General features: G+C 45.4%; 1 pseudogene; it reads left to right on the plus strand.

Annotated features, from left to right (window-relative positions):
• The first annotated feature begins 3,887 nt into the window (after positions 1 to 3,887).
• On the plus strand, positions 3,888 to 4,513 carry LOC117039200 (annotated as a pseudogene).
• Positions 4,514 to 17,450: the final 12,937 nt, after the last annotated feature.

Below are 17,450 nucleotides of genomic sequence, written 5' to 3' on the forward strand. Positions count from 1 at the left end.
ATAAATTTGATTTCCTGCACTGGAAGAAGAAGAAGAAGAAGAGTTTGGATTTGATATCCCGCTTTATCACTACCCGAAGGAGTCTCAAAGCGGCTAACATTCTCCTCTCCCTTCCTCCCCCACAACAAACACTCTGTGAGGTGAGTGGGGCTGAGAGACTTCAGAGAAGTGTGACTAGCCCAAGGTCACCCAGCAGCTGCATGTGGAGGAGCGGAGACGCGAACCCGGTTCACCAGATTACGCGTCTACCGCTCTTAACCACTACACCACACTGGCAGATGATTGGGCTAAATTGCCTTTGAGATCCCTCCCAACAATTCTATATCCTTCATTGCTGGTAAGCCTGTGCAATGATTTAAAATGTCCCTTTAATGCTCTCTTCCTGTTGTTTTAAAACGTTTTCACGTCCCTGTACGCTACCCCGATGTTTTGCGAAAGAGCGGTGAAGAAATACTTTGATAAATGAATAAAACGAAATATTAGTAATGCAAGCTAGAAATCCTTTGCAAAAATGTCAGTTTCCTGTTTCGAATGTCGTCGCCTCTCCACTTCATGCCAGGCTAGATAAAGACATCTTCCTGCTTGGTATTTCTAAGAACAAAAGAAGAGCCTTGATAGATCAGGCCAGTGGCCCATCCAATCCAGCACCCTGTTCTCACAGTGGCCAACCAGATGCCCGTGGGGAGCTCAAAAGCAGGACCTGAGAGCAAGAGGACTTTCTCCCCCCTGTGGGTTCCAGCGACTGGTATTCAGAAGCTTCGCTGCTTCTGGCTATGGAGGCAGAGAGCTTAGTCCTCGTGGCTAGTAGCCACTGATGGCCTTTCCCACCACAAATTTGTCTAATCGTCTTTCAAAGGCATTGAATTCTCTTGGAGGGGTGGTTTTTGACCAGACCCTCCAGATGAAACCCCACAGCAAATCTTCTTGGCTGGGTCAACAAAGGGGAAATTACCCAGTCAGCAGGCAAAGGGGAAAAGGAAACGCTCAGTCACATCTGCAGCAGGATGTTTAAGGCAGCATTTCCCCTTCCTGTCCACAGATGTATTTGCCGTGCATCTGCTCTTTGGAGAATACTCTTGGCTCCTCCACCCCATTCTAAGCTAACAATTGCATTGCATGGTTGTTGTTTTTTTAATATATAGCATAACACAATAAAAGTAGCTTACACAATGATACCATAAACACACACAATGCCTTGCGGCACCTTAAAGACTAAAGGCATGCACACATTAGCAGCTCGAAGAACAATGAGGTCATTTCCCCCAACCCGGCCACCCCGCCTGTGTTTCAACCTAGGTTTCACATTGCTGTACACAACGTCACCTGATTTGTTTTCCCGCGCATAACCTGATTTCCTCCCCATCCTGTGCCTGCAACCTCCAAAATTCTTATCTAGGGATCAGCAAACTTTTTCAGCCCTTGGGGGGGGAAGACTATATTTTTTGGGGTGGGAATGAATGAATTCCTATGCCCCACAAATAAACCAGAGATGCATTTTAAATAAAGGCGCACATTCTACTCATTTAAAAACACCACACAGGCCCCACAAATAACCCAGAGATGCATTTTAAATAAAGGCACACATTCTACTCGTGTAAAAACACCAGGCAGGCCCCACAAATAACCCAGAGAGGCATTTTAAATAAAAGGACACATTCTACTCATGTAAAAACACACTGATTCCCGGACCGTCCGCAGGCCGGATTTAGAAGGTGATTGCGCCGGATTCGGTCCCTGAGCCCTAGTTTGCCTACCCATGCTCTTATCCAATTTAGCCATCATCTCTTCACGTGTTGCCATCTGGGGATGTACAACGGATGTCTAACGTGTGCATGCCTCAGCTTTACCATGCCTTACATTTTCGAGCTGGGTGAAAGCTGGTTTGAGGGAAATCGCATCCATCAGCAGTATCTTCCCCAAAACTACAGGCTAGCAATGGGTTGTGGCTGACATCTTGTGTACTCAGCTTCAGACATCAGCACTGGGAGTAGAGTAAGGGGCAATGGATATGCAGCTGAAGCGTTGTACTGTGTTCTGTGGATTATTGGGCAGCACTTAATTAGATAAAGGACAAGCACGTCTGGAATTTACTAGCGATATCTGTTTTTCAACATCATGATATATCACCAGCTAAAACATTGCAATATACTGACATATAACAATGTCTGAAATAAGGATGGAGCTACGTAGAGGCATTGGCTGGATTCAGATTATCCCACATCACGATTTCTGCATAGCACACACACACACACACACCATGATTTGCAATATATTGCCAGGTCAAAAATTATGAAACCGATATCATGATGTGGACTTGAAACTGGTTTTGGACAATATATCAACATATTGCCCAACCCTAACGCTAAGTTTATTTATTGTTTGTAAAAGTATTGCTATATTGCCATATCACAACATATAAAGGAAGTGTACAACCCTAAAACACCATTCAAAACAATAGGAAGAATTCAACACAGCGCTAAACAGATTGCTCCGTCAGCTTGCCTGATGGACCAACCTGCCCTCTTTTCACCCTGCAGACCCCTCTCCAAGAGCCAATGGGGTGCACAGAGGGGGAAAGCCCCATTGCACTAGTGTAAGTCCTTGCACGGGCTTCTGTTGGTGGGAAATCCCAGAGGGTTGCAACCAACAAAATTCTACTCCAGAATAGACCCACTGAAATTCCATCCAAACGTTAAAAATATCCACAATTAAAATATACAAGACAACAAGCTGGTAAAAAAGCACAACAGTTTAAACGTTTAAAAGAGCAATTAAAACAACAAGTTCAAGTTCGGGAGAATGTTGGTCTAAACAGGCGTATCTACAACAGCCAGGAGCTTCTTAATCTTTTTCTTTGGCTATCCCTCATAAGCCGAGTAAGATAGTCTTCCATAAACACGGTTTTAACAATGAGTCTGTAAGTGACTGTGGAGGCCAGTTCTGGATCTACACATCCTTCCACAGAGGGGACATAGGTTTCTGGGTGGGAGTTGATCACGGTGAGGGTTTTCCAAACGTGCCTTCCTCTTAGCACGTTTCTGCCTTTTGTCCTGAGTTCAAGTGTCTTCAAAGCCCATGACACCTTTGGTAAAGGCTGTTCTCCAACTGGAGCCCTCGCAGGCCATTGCTTCCCAGTCGTCGGTGTCTATACTACTTTTTTTTAAAGATTTCCCTTGAGAGAGTCTTTAGACCTCTTTTGTTGACCACCAGCACTACGCTTTCCATTTTTAAGTTTGGAATAGAGTAGTTGCTTTGGAAGACTATAATTAGGCATCCGCACAACATGACCAGTCCAACGAAGTTGATGTCGAAGAATCATTGCTTTGACAATGGTGATCTTTGCTTCTTCCAGTACACTGGCATTAGTTCCCTGTCTTCCCAAGTGATGTGTAAATTTTTTTGGAGACACCGTTGATGGAATCTTTCGAGGAGCTGGAGATGGCGTTTATAAATGGTCCAGGTTTCACAAGCATACAGTAAGGTTGGTAGTACAATAGCTTTGTAAACAAGCATTTTGTATTCCCTGTGAATGTCCTGGTACTCAAACACTCTGCACTTTAATCGGGAGAAAGCTGCACTTGAAGTGCTCAGGAGATGCTGATTTCGGCATCAGTGTTGGCCCTTGTGGAAAGATAACTGCCAGGAGCATGCCAATACCAATAGCTTTTCTCTTATTTCAGCAGGGGAGGGCATTCCACAGCACTGTTACCACCGGTTGAAGAAGCCCATCTCCGTTTTACCACAAACCGATAACCATTGGTCGGTGGCAAAACTATATAAATTGTGTGTTTCTGGTCAAAAGGCCACCGAATAGGGCTGGGCCGTCCCGAGGTTGCGGTGCATGTTGGGATACTCGGGGTTGTGCTGCTTTTTCCTCTCGGGGGGGGGGTCTGGGCTAAGGTTGCGGCTGCAGAGATGGACGTCTTTTTAATGATCTGACGTCACAAGACAACCATCTTCACAGACGCCAAGGAGTCCAGTACGGTGTATGAGCTGAAAAGAATTGTTGAGGGGACCCCCAGAAGAACAAAGGCTATACAAGGATGACCAGCTGTTGGATGACAGCAAAACCCTCGGAGACTGTGGCTTCACCAGCCAGACAGCACGACCTCAGGCCCCAGCAACAGTTGGCTTGGCCTTCAGAGCCACTGAAGATGCCTTTGAGCCCCTCCGCATTGATCCCTTCTCCAGCCCTCCCCCCACAGCTCCCAGATGTGATGAAGCCCCAGGACTCTGGCAGCAGCACCAACGAGCAAGCGGTGCAGTGAGAGGCCAGAGGGCGACAGAGCAAGCTGCACAACCCGTGGCGCCCCTTCCCCACCACCCACTCCCTCCCTCGACCCTCCAGCGTGGAGAGAGACATGGCACTGTCCCACCCCTCCAATCCAGATCCCCCTTTTACTCCGCCCCTCTCTATACAAGACCACACCTCCTTCCAAGCCCCTCCCCACTCATCAAACAGAGCAATGTTTTCATTTTTGGTTTTGGAAACAATAAAAGTTCAGCTGGTAAAGAAAAAAGAAAGAAAAGGCCACCGAATCCCGGCAAACCTTTGCGTGCTCTTGATGGAAGTTTGTTCATTTAGATTCCTCTGCAGGAGGGGTCTGTCTGTCTGTCTGACCTCTTCCCCTCCTTACTACAGTCTTCAGTTACAAGGGAAGGGCAATTTCAGCCAGTACGTCATGGATAAAAGTCCCCATGGCAACTGGGAAGGCTATGAAGTTGCTTGGCTACTGGAGCCTGTTATACCATTTTGCCCCTTAACACACATTAAGAGGCTTTCTGCAATGAATCAGCCCACCAGCTTGCATTGTCTTGTGGCATTTTAGGATCTTGTTTACAACGTACGGTTTTCCTGTCTCCCCGCTTCCCCGTATCCTTTGTGCACATTAAGCAGCTTTTGGCTTGGCGTTCTTGCAGAGGAGGAATGCAAGCTTTGAGGTGCTAGGCATTCAATCTGGTACAGGGAAAGAAGTCGTGTTCACTCGAAGACCTGTACATCCCATTCCGTTTTTCAAAGCTTCAAAAAAATCTGCTTCGTTCGTCACATTTATTGTTTCCTTTCGTTAGTCAAAAGGAGGCTTCTGCTTTTGCTGCCTCAAACAGAATCACAAAAGAAGCGAGAGGCTGTAAAACAGCAGCTCCCAAACATTTTGAGGGAGTGTTCTTGTGCCTGGGTCCTGCTTGCAGGCTTCCAGTAGACATCTGGTTGGCCCCAGGGAGAACAGGGGGCTGGATTAGATGAGCCACTGGTCTGGTCTAGCAGGACTCTTCTTAAGTTCTTAAGGGTATTAGATAGAGTCATGAAAGGTAAGGCTATCAGTGACTCCTAGACACAAGGACCGTTTTATCTCCACTGTTTATCTCCACTCTTCTGCTCAGGTCCTCCTTGTATAAATGGTTAAGTCCAGTCAAAGGCGACTATGGGGTTGCGGCGCTCATCTTGCTTTCAGGCAAAGGGAGCTGGCGTTTGTCCAGACAGCTTTCTGGGTCATGTGGCCAGCAGGACTACACTGCTTCTGGTGCAATGAGACACCGTGATAGAAGCCAGAGCGCATGGAAACGCCGTTTACCTTCCCGCCGCAGCGGTACCTATTTATCTACTTGCATTGGTGTGCTTTCGAACTGCTAGGTTGGCAAGAGCTGGGACAGAGCAACGGGAACTCACTCCGTCACAGGGATTCGAACCTCTGACCTCCGTTCGGCAAGCCCAAAAGGCTCAATGGTTTAGACCACAGCGCCACCTGCGACCCTCCTCCTTGTGTGCTTCTCATTGGCATCAGGTTTGCCGCTGTGAGAACAGAATGCTGGACTAGATGGGTTATTGGACTGCTCCAGCAGGGCTATTCTTATGAGATCATGGAATCATAGGGTTGTATAGCATTTAAAAGGTCATCTTCTCCATGCAACTACTGTACTGATCTCCTATAAATAAATTCAAATGTGCATCCCATTTAACTTAATTCAGTGTGGCTGGAAGTTCAGACACACATGCTGCACATCCCCACTTCCTGAACCAGGGAGGGAGAAACAAATGCTGGCTGTCCTTCTTGAGCTGACCTACTGAACTTCCTTCAGTGTTAACCTTGTGCTCTTAGGGGTGCTGACCTCACTTCCTCTTCCTTCTTTTCTATGCCTCCCTTGTGAGAAGAGACATCTCTCTTTTGAATCTCTCTCCATCCGAGATGCAAGAGCAAGGAAGGCTCAGTGCATCATCACCACCTTAGTTGGAACGAAGGTCCTTCCTCTATCAAGTTATGTATTTCCTACAATATGTTTCTTATATATTATTTTCCAAACTCAAGAGTTGCAGTGTGCTTCTCCAGGGGGGATTCGGTTTTCCGTTCGGCTCCTGTCAGCGTTTTAACTCCAAACACAAACAGCAAACATGAAAACCCAAGATCTCCTTACTGGGTGTAAGGCATCAATTTGCAGAGGTACTTCTCTTTTTTAACGTATCGTTGGAATTGCAGCTTTGTGAGAATACTGGAAGTTCTTTGAAACTTTGGGGATTCCCAAGAGTTCTTGATTGCGAAACCCCTTCCCCCTCTGATTTTCTTTAGATTTTTAGTATAAAGACATCAGGTCAGGTCTCTTGACTCCTGTTGAAAATGAGGAAATGAAAGTGACTTCTCTGGAAGCCGTTCATGTATCTGTTTCAGCAGCATCTCTCATATGGCAAAGGACTTTTCTAAAGGTCTTTTCATAGAGTTCTCCTGCTGGATATCCTGTCTGCATCACTTTTATTAGAAGTAGGATATCTGTTGCATTAGCCAGGATAACCTTTACCCTAATCTACCCATTATAGACCTTTAACGGTGACAATAGCAATCTTTCATTTCGCAGTATAAATAAACCCAGCTGCTACCTCGAAACAGAAGGCAGAAATGAACAAGCAAGACTTGTCAAAAGATTAGAGCAATTTATACTTGCCATATTTCCTGCTATTATTTCTCTGGAAGCGGCTGCCAAGATACAGCCCTGTTAGCATGTTGCCCATTTTGCTTACATCTTCCTTCTCTTGTTCCCCCTGCCCCCTTTAAATATGACACCAAAATGCAGCTGTGGTGAGTACTGTACTCTATCCAGTTAACACAGCAGCCCCTTTGGGAGTTAATACTTAGGGAAGAGCAGCAACCCAGAGATACAGCATCTGCTTTGCACGCAGCAGGTCCCAGGTTCAATCTCTGGCATTTCTAGGTAGGGATGAGAGCATCCCATCTGAAATCCTGCAGAACCACTGCCAGTCAGTGTACTGAGCTAAATGGACCAGTGATCTGACTTGGTATAAGCTATATCCATAGTGGCGCTGTGGTCTAAACCACTGGGCTTCTTGGGGTTGCCGATCAGAAGGTCGGCGGTTCAAATCCCCATGATGGGGCGAGCTCCCGTTGCTCTTTCTCAGCTCCTGCCAACCTAGCAGTTCAAAAGCACACCAGTGCAAGTAGATAAATAGGTACCGCTGTGGCGGGCAAGTAAATGGTGTTTCCTTGCTCTCTGGTTTACGTCACAGTGTCCCGTTGCGCCAGAAGCAGTTTAATCCTGCTGGCCACATGACTTGGAAAGCTGTCTGCGGACAAACACTGGCTCCCTTGGCCTGAAAGCGAGATGAGCGCCGCAACTCCATAGTCGCCTTTGACTGGACTTAACCATCCAGGGGTCCTTTACCTTTCCCCCTACCTTTTTATATATTCCTATACATAGGTACCTACTCCCTGGGCCCCTGGGTGCCCAAGCACCCACAAAATTCCCCATGAAGGAGCTGGGCACCCACAAATTTCAGCGCCAGGGCCATGCATGCTGCATGGCACCCATGGCCCAATTGGCACTTCTGTTCCAATACCACCTCTTTCGGTAGACTGATTTTACTACCCCGGATAAAGCTAGTGATTAATTCAAATACATGAAGCTATCTTGTACGCAGGCCTGGTTCTCACTGAGTGATGAACTATGTTATGAACCTGGGGGTGGGGCTCACATGGCTGAATGGTGCTCCCTGCAAGAACAAAGGCTGCACACTGAAAGCTAGCAGTTCAGGAGACTAGGCTGAAACGATCCTATAAAGTGCTAGCAAAGTTGTCATTGGAGCATTGATTCTGATGTAACCAAAAGGGCACCATCCACACACAAGAGGTTGAGATAACCTCAAGGGTTGTAGAAGTGATATATAAATTTGCAGGGTGGAGACTTAGTTGATGCTGAGTGACTGTTGCATAGCTGTCAACTTTTCCCTTTTTTAAAGGGAAATTCCCTTATTCCGAATAGGATTCCTCGCAAGAAAAGGGAAAAGTTGACAGCTATGTTGTTGTGGGGAGGAGGGGATGGGGGAGGAAATGAAAGAGCAATGGCTGCCGGCTGGCACATTGAAAAGGAGAACTCCACAAGTACAAGTCTCACTTATAGGCTCCCAAATTTATGGTCCCTGTTTAATCACCCGTTCCTATTTTTCCCTTTTTGGTTCTTGTTCAACGTTTTGTTAGCGTCACACTTCAAATTTCAGTTCCTGTTTAGAGTTCTTAGAAGTTAAATCAGAGAGATTTACAGGAATCCAGGAATGGCCTCGTAAGGGATTTTTTTAAAAAACAACCCATGATGGTGATGATTTATTTATTTATTTCATTTACGAATTGCTTCCCGCCAGACACCCCAAAGCAATTTACAATAACATATGTAAAAACATATGTAAAAACAGTTAGAACAACTGCATATGTAAGAACAAAACAATTGTAAGTATAAAAACAGTTTGAAGCAACAACAGCCCATACATAAAATCGATTCAAGTCTAGCAGACAGCAGCTGGGATAAAGATTTTTAGAAGGATTGCATTTGGACCATTGTTTTTTTAAGTGTAGAATGAAGGTCTGGTGGTGGAGGGAAGCAAATAAGCAGGGATGTGGCAACAGACGTTTATAAAATTACATGGTGGGAAGAAAGTGGAAAAACAGGTGGTTTTCTCTAACCCCCCCCCCCATAATACTAGATCAGGGTTTTCCAAACTTGGATCTCCAGCTCTTTTTGGACTACAGTTCCCATCATCCCTGACCACTGCTAGCTAGGGATGATGGGAGTTGTAGTCCAACAACAGCTGGAGAGCTAGGTTTGGGAAACCCTGTACTAGATCATCCAATGAAACTGACCAGCAGGAGATCCGGGACAAACAAAAGTACCGTACTTCTTCACACAATACAGTTAAACTATGGAACTCACTTCCACAGGAGGCAGTGATGACCACCAGCTAGGATGGCTTTAAAAGGATTGGACACATTCGTGGAGGACTAGGCTGTCAATGGCTACTAGAAATAAAGTAGAAAGGTTGCAAGGACTCAGGCCAGGATGGCAATAAACAATGTTTTTTTTTCTATTTTTGCTGTTGAAAGTATAAAACAAATTCCAGTTACAACGATTGTTAACTCCAGGACAAGGCCCTGTTTCGTTTATTCTTCATCAGCTGGAATAATAAAGAATCTCAAATTAAACTTATATCTTCTGACATTATTATCTATTTAGTCATTTCTATCAAGACAATTGTGTAACAAGCATTTCGAGTTAAAGTGACAGTACTACATCTGCAGACAGTACTGTCACTTTAACTGTGCAGTAGATCACACCTTCACTAACATTTATAAGGTGCAAACAGAGCTAGCTAGACACACTTTGACCATAAAACTAAGAAACGATAGGTAAGCTGCCTCTGTTTGCTACATGAATTGCTACATTATTTACTATAATTTGTTATGTGTATTCTTTCATATAGACATGATAAAACTTTCTCTGGATGTCGAAATGCTTGTTACACAATTGTCTTGATAGAAATGACCAAATAGATAATAATGTCAGAAGATATAAGTTTAATTTGAGATTCTTTATTATTCCAGCTGATGAAGAACAAACGAAACAGGGCCTTGTCCTGGAGATAACAATCGTTGTAACTGGAATTTGTTTTATACTTTCAACAACAAAAATAGAGAAAACCATTGTTTATTGCCGTCTTGGCCTGAGTCCTTGCAACCTTTCTGCTTTATTTCCTGTATTCTCCAAGGACTCCAATTTTCTAATTAATGTCAATGGCTACTAGCCAAGAGGGCTGTGCTCTGCTGCAACTATCACAGACAGGAATGCTTCTGAATCCCAGTTGCTGGAAACCACAGGAGTGGGGAGGGGGCTCTTGTGCTCAGGCCCTGCTTCCATGTTGCCCATAGGCATCTTGTTGGCCACAGTGAGAATAAGATGTTGGACTAGATGGGCCATTGGCCTGATCCAGAAAGCTCTTATGTTCTTATCTAATGTGTGATTTTATGAAGTCACTATCACAAGCTGTGGGGGCAGCTACTGTGGCTTAGATGGCACTGAAAGAGAATTGGGCAAACTCCTGTAGGAAAAGGCCATCAGTGACTCAGATAAAGCTCCCAGACAAAGAGGCGTTGTGCTGCTAAGCTCCAGTTGCTGGGAACAAGTTGCCTTCATGTCCTGCTTGTGAGCTTCCCAGGAACATCTCATGGGGTCTTCTGCCCCACAGGAAGCTAGACTAGATGAATCACTGGGCTGATGCGGCAGGTCTCTTGGTAGGTTTCCTTGGCATCAGGAACTGGCTGTAAATGATTGCTTAAAGCACAGCAGGAGTGCACAGAATCATCTTATATTTTCGGCTTAAAAGCAGACTTTAAAAAAAGGTAGGGGAGCTGCATCATCTATCACGAAAAGCATCAAAGGGAATGTCCAACGGGGAGCATTGATAACACTGGTTCACATTTTGTGCATCGGTCACAACAGCAGGTGATGTGCTATTTGGAGCCAGCATCACTTATTCTTACTTAGCAAAGATTCCCCCTTTTTAATGCCAAATCCCTTCAACAGAAGCGGTTCCTTGCAAGACTGTATACAGTGGTGCCCCGCTAGATGAATGCCTCTCTAGACGAAAAACTCGCTAGATGAATGGCATTCGCTAGCGGAAGGCTGCCCCGCAAGACGAAAATGTCAATGGGGCTGCCTCGCAAGACGAAAAAAACATTTCGGCGCGAAAACCTCCGCGCTGCATTGCTGCTTCGCTAGACGAAAAATTCGCTCTACGAAGACACTCATAGAACGAATTATTTTCGTCTAGCAGGGCACCACTGTACTGCGAGCAACGAATGAGCATCTGATGTGCATTTATGTTTCACAGACATAATTATGTAGAACACCTTCCGTTTCTCTTCTTTTTGCAAGACTTTTCAGGTAATCTTCTTCCTCCAGTCTTCAGGGTGAAACCTTTCACTCGGTCTTCTTATGATGCAGGACTGCTGCCCTTCCAGGAAATGCCTGGCTGCTTGCAGTTCCCAAAGAAGTAGGTGCCTTGCTAACAAATTTAGGATGTGGGAAGGCAATGGGCCCAAAGGCATTGTTCTCTATTTCATTTCACATGCTAGAAAGAGTTCCATTGACCGTGTACGCAGATATTGAGACTCCCTCCTGATCTCAGAAAATCAAGCCAGATTTGCTTCTGTTACATCCCCCCCCCCCCCGGTTCGCTATTTTTCTGTATATTTCGATTGCTCATGTTGCTGCTTGGGGGTCTTTCTTCCCCGCTGTGTATCAGCTGGAAACCGGATTCCCATATACGGTCTAGTACATGGGTGGGCAAACTAAGGCCCGGGGGCTGGATTCGGCCCCATCGCCTTCTAAATCCGGCCTGCGGACGGTCCAGGAATCAGCTCGTTTTTATATGAGTAAAATGTGTGCTTTTATTTAAAATGCATCTCTGGGTTATTTGTGGGGCAAAGGAATTCGTTCATCCCCCCCCCCCAAAATATAGTCCAGCCTCCAGTTTGCTGACCCCTGGTGTAGTATACAGTACTGTGGAAGCAGAGGAATAGTTTAGCACCCAATTGCCAATAATCACACAGGATGCAGAGGAGAAAGTGAATAGGAAGGAAAGTCTCACAGTGTCCCACTTCCTGGCCCACCCATGCAGACAGAGGCTCCTATGTGCAAATAATAGACAGATCTCTATTCAGGTAAGTTACAGTACAAGCTTGGCAGCAGACAGAGTTCAGTAGTCACGATTCAGGAGTTCAGGAATCAGGCAGGATGCTCAGAACTGGATAGAAGCAACAAAAGAGTCTGGATGGTTTTCACACCCTGCCAAGCTTTTAAAGATGAGGCATGATCTGCTCTTCAGCAAGACTTTGCAGGAAGCTTGGTAACCACACTTCTCTGGGATGGGAAAGTCTGCTGCTCCCACCTGATGGTTTCAGGATTTCTAAGCTTTTAATAAGGGACCGGGTGGTGCTGTGGTCTAAACCAGAGCCTCTTGGGCTTGCTGATCAGAAGGTCAGCGGTTCAAATTCCTGCGATGGGGTGAGCTCCCGTTGCTTGGTCCCAGCTCCTGCCCACCTAGCAGTTTGAAAGCACATCAAAGTGCAAGTAGATAAATAGGTACCGCTCTGGTAGGAAGGCAAACGGCGTTTCCTTGCACTGCTCTGGTTTGCCAGAAGCGGCTTAATCATGCTGGCCACATGACCCGGAAGCTGCCTGAGGACAAATGCCGGCTCCCTCTGCCAGTAAAGCGAGATGAGCGCCGCAACCCCAGAGTCGTCTGCAACTGGATTTAACGGTCAAGCTTTTAATAAGGCCAGCCCTAGACTGCCATGTGCTGCCATTCAAGATGTTTCAAAAACTACAGCCAGTGCAGAATGCAGTGAGTCGCACTGCTGGTGGAAAGTAGGCGGTCAGAACTTATGACGCCAGTATTAGCATAACTGCACTGGGTGCTTATACATTTCTCTGCCCAATTCAAGGTGTTGCTTTTCACTTTTAAAGCCTTCTGTCTCGGGACCACAACAGCTGACTGACCACCTTTTTGCAACAAAGGTGTAGCGATTAGTGTTTGATTAGGACCTGGAAGACCAGGGTTCAAATCTTCTCAGCCATGAAACTCACTGGGCAACTTTGGGTTCACTGTTGTCTCTCAGCATAACCCTCCTCACGGGTTGTTGAGAGTATGAAGCATATACACCACATCAATGGGACCTAAGATAGTCTGGATCCAACTCTATAGCAGAGAGGGGAGATCCAAATACCTCTCTCTGCCCATTAAAAACAAAAAGCCTCTTTCCACCATTTAACTCCGGGGAATTTACTTTCATTTAATCAGTCACTCGAGCTTGTCAGGGGAAGAGCGGAGACACCTGCCATTGAGTTGGAAGGAATTCAGGGAGACAGGCAGTGCTTGGTTTGTTTTCATTTGATTTAAAGCTAAAAAAGAAAAACAAAAAGCACCAACAAAGGAACAGGAGCAATTATGCCACATAAAGGCATCTCGTCTGCTCTGGAAACCTGGGCATACTACTGCCTTTAGCAGATGATGGCCGACAAAGTATGTTGTTGTACAAGGCGACTGTGTTCATTCTAGCATACTCTCCAATACTCTCAGGGATATGCTTTTAACACCTATATTTTTCATTCCTGGGATCACTTTGCAAGTTGCATTCCCTCTACTATTTATACATTGATGAAGGCTCTTTGCCTTGTGGGTTCTGCATTAATTTACTCTGCATTCGTCCACTAATATAAAAGCTGGAAGAAAGTTTATTTGCTTAAACAAATACCAGATAAATCATAACTGTTGTATGTCACCAATGGTTTAGAACAGACATCAGTTGGGTTGGGATGTGGCTCAGCATCCAGCTGCTTTGCTCCATCCTTTATGCAAGTGAGCAAACAAACCAGAAAGCCTTCCAATAACTTCAGCTTCCCACCCGAGCCCAGATTTTAACTAGGCTAACAGTCTCAAAAAAGCCAAGACATTAAGCCAACTTCAGGCCAAGGCTTCCTTCTTTCCACCCTATTTGTGGGCTGAGAAATGGAAAGGGCAGGGAGAACTGTTTTAATGAATTTCTCCACAGAGGAGAATAAATTCTCCAACAAATTCTCAGTGGCAGTAACTACCTCTTTCTTCCCCTAAGGATTTTAATTTTTTTGCTGCTTCTTTAAAGGCGCCTGTGTTGGCAGCCCGGCCTCCATTTCACATCTTCAGAAATGTCCCGGACCAAGCATCATTGTGAGGGACAGTGGCAATTGCAACAAGACTGTTGGCGCAGAGTCTGAGAAAATTCTGCAAAAAGTTGCCTTTTCCCAAGAGCGGGTTGACAAAACTAAGTATCTCAAGGTTTCAAAGAAATCTCCGATGGAAAGCTTTCGTCTTATAAGCACACCAGCCACTCACTCTAGAGCAGGCATAGGGAAACTCGGCCCTCCATATGTTTTGGGACTACAACTCCCATCATACCTGACCACTGGTCCTGTTAGCTAGGGATGATGGGAGTTGTAGTCCCAAAACACCTGGAGGGCCAAGTTTGCCTATGCCTGCTCGAGAGTCACAGCCAAGAAAACTCCTAAAAGGCAGCAGAGGTGCAATTAAAAATGGGGTGTTCATAGAAACAGAGCATTTACTTAGGGAGGTTCCAGAAGGCCTGGTTAAGTTCCTAACAATGTTCTTGGGAATCAGAAGCCGTGTGCTTCCCCAAAACAGCCAGGATCATTAATATTTGGTCTTTGACTCACTTCTTTCACTGTGCCAAATTACAAGCGGTAATTATGGAACTGAAATACTTGCAATGACTGGAGCTCAGCCTGCAATCAAGGAAAGGGCTCCCCCCACTGAATTCACATTGTCTTTCTAGTACTTAACACTTATTAATGTTTCCTGTTGGCAAAATTTATATTTCTAGAATGCCAGAAGTTTTTAAGGCCGCACCGTATTTTAAGGCTTCTCTCTGGAATCAGTGTTTGTCTCCAGTTGTCTCCAGTTGTGATTTATAGAAAACTGTGGCCAATGATGTAATTTTCCATCCAGACTTTTAATGCACAACTGTCAAAACCGGTTGGCATAGAGGCAAGCAAAACACATTTTTAAATGCTTCCTTACCCTTATGCCCAAGGGCTAAAGATGAAGTATGATTTCTACTATTTACCGTATAGAGGGGGGGGGGAATCACACACTGGTACACCATTACATATCACACATTCATGCGACTACTTTTGCTGGTGTAGAATCTACACTGTAGATCATGGGTCGGCAAACTAAGGTCCGCGGGCTGGATCAGGCCCAATTGCCTTCTAAATCCGGCCCACGGATGGTCCGGGAATCGCCGTGTGGATTGCCAGTGCACACGTTCTTTCCCTCTTCCTCCCACGGTGGCACCTCCTCCCTCCCTCCTCCTGGCTTCTCCCCGTCCTGCCTAGAGGAGGAAGGGGGCTGGGCTTTGTTGCTGCCAGCCCCTCTCCGGAGCCCCTCTCCAGAGCCCTTTCGCACACCGCTCATCGTCCCTCCGCCGCTGTTCATTTCCCCTCCCAAAATATAGTCTGGCCTCCTACAGCAAAAGTTTGAAGACCCCTGCTATAGATGTTATTGGAGTCCACTGGACACTGAGGCTTCTCATGCACTTGTCACATGATAGCATGCCACAGTACGTGACTAGCATTCAGTTATGCGAACTCTCGCCAATGGATGAGGTTCACCACCTCAACTACAGTTTGTGCAAACTATGCCTAAGACCTTGGATCCATGCACTGGCTCCCTGCTAAGCCCAGTTAAGAAACTTGGGAGCCACGCTTGCATGTTCTGTCCTCAAATACTCTCTGCTTCCCGGAACAATTTCCTTAACTGTGGCTAGGAATTCTGTCTGCTTAGAGCTAACCATTTTTGTTCTGTTTCTAAAACAGGGTATTTAACCATAGTTTGAAACAGGTTCCAGGTCCTGGGTTAAGGTTGGGGAAGTTATTTATCAATATTTCTTGCTATCCTAGCTTTCCTCGAAAGAACTAAGGATGGTACTTCTTCCCCCTAGCCTAAGACCAAAAGACTGTGGCTGACCCCAAAGTCACCCAGTGAATATCACAGCTGGGTGGGGATTTGAATGTGGGGCTCCCCATCGTCTGATGCTTTAGCCACAATTCTACAACAGAATTGCTCCTGGGAGGCCGCATTCCCAAGGTGCATATTTGCTTACACCTGAACCAGCATTATACCCGAACCAGCTCAATGTGCATCCTTCTCAGGTATCAGGCATCCTTATTCTATTGGAAATTCTAGAAACAACAATACATACATTCAGGTGAAGGCACCTAGTGCACATCTCACACAATGCATGTCTGCCTATTTATTCCCCATAAATGAATCACTGTTCCCATAAATGAGTCAGATTGGCCAGCTCGCAACATGAAACAGAATGGAGAATTTCTCATTTTCACACACACCCACACACACACACCCTTTAAATCTCAACATACCTAATATGAACAGCAAATAATTAAGAATTGTCTATCACAGCAAACAAGTATTGTGTGCAGGCGGGAAATATTTGGCAGCTCCTACATAATCCTCTGGGAATGTCTCTATTTGCTTTCAGACACCGAAAAATGGAATGCAGATGCATAATAGGGCATAAGCTGATTTGTTAGTGCCTTAACTATTTTGTTTTTTAGAATTCCAGCTGAAGCCAAAAACATCAACATGAACATACAACTATAAAGAATACTATAATCTTTCCACAAAAGAAAGTTCAGAGCTCTCAACCTGCCTCCTCTGAACGATAAAGAGTTTGCAGAAATCAAGGTAATTCTTTTTTATATTTGATGGAAGAATGGAGGAGGACAATGCACGCCGGCACTGCAAAGCATCCGTTTTCCAACGTTCACTAGGAGAGCTACACCATTTCGGTAATTTCCTAGTAATGGCACTTTCCCAGCAGGAATGTTATGAAAGTAATGTTATAAAAGGTTTATAACCTAATATACATGTAGTTGGGTGAGGCATGGAATACCGGTGATTGCCTGAGATTCAGACTCACTCTCCCACTATAAGAGCTGCTGCCACCAATGGAACGCTTTTGATCCTGTGGAGAAATCTTACCGGCGCAATCAGGAGACAATTATAACCAATTCCTGCCTCCTCCTAAAGCCCTCTGTACCCTAAAAATCTGCTGAGGCAGCTTGATATTCTATTGAATAGTATGGAAGGTGACATGGGGGAGAGGAAAAGGGGTGGAAACTGCCTCCCTTCTTCTGATGGCAGAGTACCCTTTAGTAGATCTTTGCTCAGGGGATGTTCCCGTTACCAGAGCAACATCTGAATTTCTGCTATTAAAGTTTTCAAAACGATTGTTTCAGTGCTAGCCTGGCAAATTGTTTGCCCAGAAGTTCCTGGGTGGGCAAACATGCCTGCAGCTAAAATTGAGCACTAGCGCAGATTCTTTAAAGCCCTAAACCAAGTTAGTATAAGGCCCCCTTCCACATACTTGGACTTGAACACGCCTTGAGATTGCCTTTAGAGGCTTTGATGTCTGGCCCATCATTAGTAAAAGGGATAATTGGTGAACAACTTGTCCATAGCAGCACTGAAGTTGTCAAATTCTCTCCGAAAGGAGGTTCACCAAGGTCCCTCTTTCTCTTTTTAAGAGGTTGCTGAAAAC

The sequence above is a fragment of the Lacerta agilis genome, chromosome 17, assembly GCF_009819535.1.
Source record: "Lacerta agilis isolate rLacAgi1 chromosome 17, rLacAgi1.pri, whole genome shotgun sequence".
NCBI classification, from domain to species: domain Eukaryota; kingdom Metazoa; phylum Chordata; class Lepidosauria; order Squamata; family Lacertidae; genus Lacerta; species Lacerta agilis.